Source organism: Sebastes fasciatus, chromosome 2 (genome assembly GCF_043250625.1).
Source record: "Sebastes fasciatus isolate fSebFas1 chromosome 2, fSebFas1.pri, whole genome shotgun sequence".
NCBI classification, from domain to species: Eukaryota; Metazoa; Chordata; class Actinopteri; order Perciformes; family Sebastidae; genus Sebastes; species Sebastes fasciatus.
This window is the reverse complement of record NC_133796.1, coordinates 17,201,352-17,208,822: the sequence shown is the minus strand read 5'-3', so window position 1 is coordinate 17,208,822 and position 7,471 is coordinate 17,201,352.

The following is a 7,471-nucleotide window of genomic DNA, read 5'->3' as shown; positions in this document are numbered from 1 at the left end:
GACAGTGTACGTTGCTTTCCTTTTTCTCACCGTGCACACGTGCACATGCACACACATGTATGCCTACATGTTGCTATGTGAGTGTACAGTCAGCGGGGAGTGAGATGCTGCTTTTTAACTACTAATGGAGAACACTTGACAACCCTCTCAGCTGCCTTTCACTTTAGATAGAGGAGAGGAGTGGAGTGGACAGCCTAGCCTTCGTCTGTTTTTAATAGATCTTTCAGGTAGGAGTGAGGACAGTGAGGAAGAGAAGAGTTGCTGTTATATGCTGTGCTTGAATGCAACGTGCTGCAGAATAGAATAATTAGAGAGTGTGTGCAGTGTGCTGTCCATGGCCTCACCCTGAGGACCAGTCTTCACAAAAAAACACATTACAATATATTACAATGATAATGCTAACATGTTGAGGTTTAGCTGCTATTATGTTGCACGTGTTATTTAAGCGTGTTAGCATGTTGCAATGCTTATTTGCACGACAAACAAGGTACAGCTGAGGCTGATGGGAATGTCATTGGTTTTGAGAGTATTTAAACCAAAGCATTGGACAAACTGAAAATTTGACCTGATGATGGCGCTAGATGAAAAGTTATGGGATCATAAGTTTTGTCAAAACACCCTCTGGGAACCATGAATGTGTGTTCAAGATTTGGTGCCACTCCATCAAGTGGCTATAGAGATATCTAGGCCTGACTATAAAGCATGAGTCTCTGTCTGTATGTGGGTATGACCTTTGCATATTTCGAGAACCGTTCATCCGATCTACTTCACACTTGATGTATTAATGGTTGGCCTGCACGATTATGGCCAAAATGATAATCATATTATTTTGATCAATATTGAGATCACGATTATTCATAGATTTTAGGGACAAAAACATTTAAATTAACAGAGCGCTGCTTTCACTTCCATGTTGTGCCAAATTCCAACTGTCAAAAACTCTAAATATTATCCTTTTACTTTGTTATTGTCATCTAATAGTGTTTTTTTTTTTTTTTACAAATGATTAGGAAATAAATGAATGTATTTATTATTTAAATATTTGCTTTGATTAAAAAGAATCTTGGCATTAATAGTTTTAATGATATATTATAAGCTGCTTAGAGCTAGTGTTAGGAAGTTAAACAGGAAATAATTCCCTCTCTAATATCTATTTTATATTGTTGTGAAAACATGTCCTTCAAACAACTGTATTTATTCAAGTTTCTCGCCAAAAACTCAATTTTACAAGGTTACATTTGAGCGCATCATGATAGCGTTATAATTTACCATTGACCAACACTAATTTTTACTGAGCAGAGATTGAACGTACCACCAGCTCTTTAGCTTTGTGCTGTCAGCAGACAAGCCGGTCACTGTGATTACTCTGAGCAGCATCATGGGAAGTATTTACTTCCTTTACAGCTTTATTTATCATAACACTAATACCAAGATTTTACAGCATCTCTTATCTTACTTTTCATGCATCGTCTTCTCACAATTCTCACCATATGGTGATCCATTAAGCTTATTATTATTTTATTATATAATATTACTTTGCGTAATGTGTGCAGCTAAACACAGATATCAAGCAGTAAGCTAAATATATATTGCTTAAGTCATACATATTCCATAACTATCCAATGGGAAATTTTTAATCATATAGACACCTGTGGCTCTGTACAGGGCTTGTTAAAACACGTGCATCTATGTGCTAATTAGCTATGAGAAGATGACATGGTATAGCAGCTGACATGTAAAGCAATATTTCACTTTGGTAATAGGTGTTAATATTTCAATACTTTTGGGTAAAGCTTTGTCACTGGTGTTTCAATCCTACTAATTGGGTACATTTATTTAAAGCGACTATTTTTTACTTTTTTGGGTGGATCAGCTTAGTTATACAGTAGGTGATGAAAGCAATATATAATTTTCACTGGAAGAAATATAATATAATTAATGCTGTTGACAGTGATATAAGTACAGAAATACTTGCATAAATGATTTCATCAAGCAAAATAAATATAACTTTTACACCATTTATTTTGTCAGGAATAATATGTTCTTGTAATGAGACTCATTCATATTTAGGGTTTTATTTATACAGTTGTTCTCTTTTGTGTACAATACATACAAAATATTCCATGTACTATTACATACTTGATAGAAAAAAACATACAAAGCTGAAAAAGAAATAAATAAGAAATACAAAAAATATATAATACATTGTATAGGACACAAGGAGCTCCCAAAAACCATGTGGGTAGTCACAAAATTACAGAGTGGTGGCTTTTGCCGCTAATTTTCTCACATTTCCCTGGTGGCATATTTGTCTCTGTGGTTACCATGAACCTGTTAGTGGAACATGTCGATCATGCTTTCATGCAGTCAAACGCCCTGTTCAGACCTGGCATTAAGTTGTGTCCCGAGTGATCTGCTCACAAGTGAACAGCTTTAATAACGTTTGTTCACACATGGCATTAGAATGCGTCTCCACATGCGTCTCCAGTGACCACTTGTGATCCGATCTCACTTCCCCGCTCTATATGCAAATAAACAAGTAGTAAACACATTGCTAATACAGCAGACGTTGTGATGGAATATTACATGAATGTCAGTAGTAATATCCTACACATTTGTGAATCAGTTACATTTTATTAACATCAAAATAAAAGGTTATTGCACTGGTGGTCCCCGGGGACCTCCGTGCCACCGACCCCGCTGCCTTTGCCATACAACAGCGAGGTACAGAGCTTCAGAGAGCCAGGGAGTATAGAGAGCAAGCGGGCGGGTGGGTGTCAGCTCCGTGCAAAGCACTAGAACAAATACACCGACACATCTCTGACAGTATGACAATAATAGACTTTGCGTACCTAGTTTGATAGTCTGTAGATATGTAGCCTATAGATAAGATATATTTTAATAAAATACAGTTTTAACGACAGAATACAGTAGAGCACAGAAGTCGTTTTCATGCGCAGAGACCCACGGATCCCAGCGGGACGTCAGTTGAGTAGGCGGTCCTTCAATGTGGCCCAGGATGCATTTGCGTACACACTGCTAAAAGAATGTGGCCATATGTGTCCCAGAGCACCTCTGAATGTGGTCAGAGCGATCGGATCTCAATGCGTCCTTATTGTGTCTGGAGTGCGTTCACACCTGTACTTAGAGCTGTCCACTTGCGGTCCGATCACTGAGGACGCATGTTAGTACCAGGTCTGAACAGGGCCAAAGAGAATTACCCACTTGCCATTGTGTATGTTGTTTTTAAGCACAGACCTGCTTCCTGCCTTCACCAGAACAAATCCAGCCTTCACGGATGACTTACACTTCCCATGAAGCCAAATTGCTTACAGTTCAAGTCAAGCAAATGAAAGAGTTGTTTGAAAGCAACACTATATGTGGTGTGTAATTCACCCAGCAGCACACAAAAGCTGCTGTCAGAATGTGTGCGTGGGTTTAACAGTGTCCACATCATTTACAGGTCAGAGAGAGACTATTAAAGTAGGCAACAACTTATTCAAAGCAACACCAGCTCCCACTGGATTCATCTCTCCTCTCCGGTCCTAATTGGAGAAAGAGATGTCACACTGTGATTGCTATTGGAAATTGAGACTCTCAGTCGATTCTCATCACTCTCCCATAGCTGATCAACGCCTGGATGCGAAGGCCTCATCTGCTGCGTGCTTATTCATTGTAGCGCTCAATTAACACATGCTAGCCACAAACTCCTGCGTGGTTTTAGATGAGTTGTATTCATGCAGTCTCTCTACACCCCTCTTATATCAAGCTAGTTATCATCTTTTTTTTTAGACCTTTCTATTTTGTTTGTTTCAAATAATTGCTAAATGAACAACACTTTTTTCCCCCCCATAGTGTTATAGTCTCCTCGGAGACTGATTTTATTTTTTAAAGGAAGTCAAAACCCTTGTCCCTTATGCTTTGGAAAAATAACTTATTAACTTGCAAAGCATATGACATACACTAAACAGTTTTTTTTTGTTTTGTTTCAGAGGTCACAAAGAGAAAGTAGGATAATGGCCAGAAAAAAAGCAATTTACTTTGAATTCTGAGGAATGTGAATTTATAGAGTCATAGACATGAATTAATGAAGCTGTGTCTCAGGCTGCTAGCAGCATGACTCTAGGGGTGGCAATGTTGGTTGGTTAGTCGGTCCACCACTTTGGTGGTCTATTTCATGGATTGCCCTGAATTTTTGTACAGACATTCATAGCTCCAAAAGGATGCTGTCATTGGTGATCTTCTGACTTTTCCTCTAACGCCACCGGCAGGTCACTTATCTTGTGAAATATCTCAACATCTACTGGATGGACTGGCACACATTTTTTACAGACATTCATGGTTCCCAGATGATGTATCGTAATTACTTTGTTGATCCCCTGACCTTTATCCAGTGCCACCATGAAATGGACACTTCTGGTTATGAGGAAAATGCCTCAAAATGCTATAAATTTGGTACAAACATTCATGTCTCCCTCAGAATGAATTGTAATCACTTTGGTGATCCTTTAACTTTTAAGTTTTACAGACATTCATGGCACCCTAATAATGAATCATACTGTCTTTGGTGATCCCTTGACTTTTCTCTAGCACCATCATCTGGTAAAAAGTGTCCAATACTTTGGTTTATAACTACATATACAGAAAACTAATCAAATTACCACCAGCCTTTGTGTTTAGCTTTAACTAACATGGTAAACATTATATCAGCTTAACATCAGCATGTTAGCATTGTGATAGTGAGCATGTTATGCTGACCAGTGGGCAACCTCTGGTTCTGAAAAGTGAAGCCAAGTGTCTTGAACTTGAATTTTTTCTAACAGCCAGCAGGGGGTGACTCCTCTGGTTGCAAAAAGAAGTCTGATTGTATAGAAGTCTATGAGAAAATGACCCTACGTCTCACTTGATTTATCACCTCAGTAAACATTGTAAACATGAGTCTATGGTCTCAATCGCTAGTTTCAAGTCTTCTTCAATACAGCATGATGTTAATTTAGTAAATTATGGTCCCATTTAGAGTAAAATAGACAATAAAACACGGTATGCTTTAGGGCGTGGCTACCTTGTGGTTGACAGGTCGCTACAATGGCGTTGTCCAGTCTGGATGTTGTCCGCGTTTTCGTCTTGCAACTTTAACCCTTTTATAGTGTGTTTTTAGTTCATGAAAGTTCATTTTAACATGTTGGTCGCCTAAAAATGTCTTATTCAGTGTTCGGTTGTACTTAATTCCACCCTCTCGTGTCACTTCTGGTTGCACAACTAGACGGTGACGGACAAAATGCCAAACTCAAGGTTTCAAAACTGTAGTCCACAAACCACTGGGTGACGTCACAGTGACTACGTCCACTTCTTATATACAGTCTATGATGCTGACATTAGCTGTTAGCTCAAAGCCACACCGTGCCTAAGTACAGCCTCAACAGTCGCTGGCATGCCTATAGTATCTCGGTCTTGTTGAAAATACTTGTTGCCAGTGTTGAGGAGTAAAGCATTACATAATGTGATTACTTTTTTCAGTATTGAAAAGTTAATGGGATTACAATTTGAAGTTCAGTAATTACATTCCAGTTACAAATCCCACAAATGCATTGTTACTTCGACAATTTGATGGGTCTGCTTATGTTCTGTTTCACCAGGAGTTAGACGGTTGATATTCATCTAGCGTCTGTGTGTTCGGTGGGGAGACTGGTCATGGTGCAGGAGCTGGAGGTGGCTAGCGTTTACAGAAACACCTCTTCCTGTTACTAAAAGTTTGCACATTTTAACATTTTGTCTTTTAGCTGCTAAGCCCACACATTAAGGAATGGTTGTTAGGGTGTGTGTGTGTGAACCCCTCAGTTTCATTGTGAGGAAAGGACTTCTGCAGTGCTGTGTTCAGTCACCAGGGCTTAGCTCGCGGTTGATGGTCAGTAAATGCCTCCAAGCTGGCCGCTCATAAACCAAAATGCCTTGTTTTCTAAACATGCAATGTGTTGCTGTGGCAACTATGTAGTTGGAAGGCATCTTTGATGGAGCTGCACTGATGAGTAATTATAGTAAAGTAATGCAATTACTCATTTTTCAACTAAGTCGCCCAACACTGCTTGTTGCTATCAAACACATTCTTCAGTAACTCGTCAAATGTAGCGGATGAAAAACCCTATTGTATGGGAACAAGGGGAACATTTCTGGCATTAAAGCAGTCCAGTTTCTGTCTCATCCCCACATCACAAGACTACTAGAATACTTAATGAGCCAGATTCCCGGGGCAAGATTAAAAAACTCATTTGGAGCTCCAGTCTGCGGAAGTATGACAACCCCGGGGTTACAGTGTCAACTGGACGTGGTGAGATTAAAGCCAGTGCCTCAAACCTGCCTCACAATTACATGTACGGTCAAATCTGCTTAGGCAAAACCTAAAATGATGAGATAATTAATGGAAAACAAACCTATACATTACCCTGATTTATAAAATGAAAACTTTCCCCTCACTTGACCTCAGTTTCTCTGCACATTTCAGTGTCAATTGCAGGCAGGCTCAATATTTGAATTCCTATTATTTCCTAAAAAGGAGCTGTTTCAAGAAAGACATTCATGCCTAACAGACACTCTGGGCACACTGCCAGCTCCAGCTCAGACTATCTGGGAGATAACCCGCCTTTCTGTGAGGTAATTGACTGTGTGGATGCCATTGACTTGACTACCATCAATAGAAGCATTTTGCAGAAAGTATGTCTCCACTAGTAACCACACACACATGCATGCGCACGCACAGAGGGGGTGATGGCGACTGCACATCTAAGAGATGGGAATGCAGAGACCAGACAAGCTCTTTGTGGCAAATCATTATTTATTAATGCTCGAGTCACACATACACACACAAACAGCACTTGATGTAGAAGCAGCCATGCCGCTTTGGGGGCATGATGGCTTTTCAGGCTGTGACTGAGCTGATACAGCTAGTGGTTTATCTGTGAGGTCAAAAGACGAGGACCGACATGTCCGTCTGCTGATGATTTTCTGTGCGCATTCTGCTTTGTGGACACTCTGCCCTTAAGCTAGTTTATCTCAGGATCTGCTGGCTGGATGGTCAGGCTTTGTGTGTATGTGTGGATGGCAGCGTTGCACTGGGCTATAGATGGATGGAAGAATGCATGGCTAATCAGAATAATCAGTCTCTCTTTCTCTATTTTTTGCTCATTACTATGCAGGATGCAAGGACCTGACCCTCAACATGCCACAGAACAAGGATTATCCCCTCAGGGGTCGACCTCTCCAATTTACTGCCTTTTCTCCCCCTCCTCTGCCCTGCTAACAGGCCTGTATGGGGATAGCGAGCGTCAGAAAGGACCCGTAATTGAAAGCGAGTGGAGAGTGTCGACTGCTGCTTGTTTGTTGTCAGGGAACAAGGGCAGTGTAAGAGGGTATCAGAGAGAAGGCAGGGGCGAGGGCATGGGCAGGGAGACAACTGACTGTTTTGGTAGCCCAGACT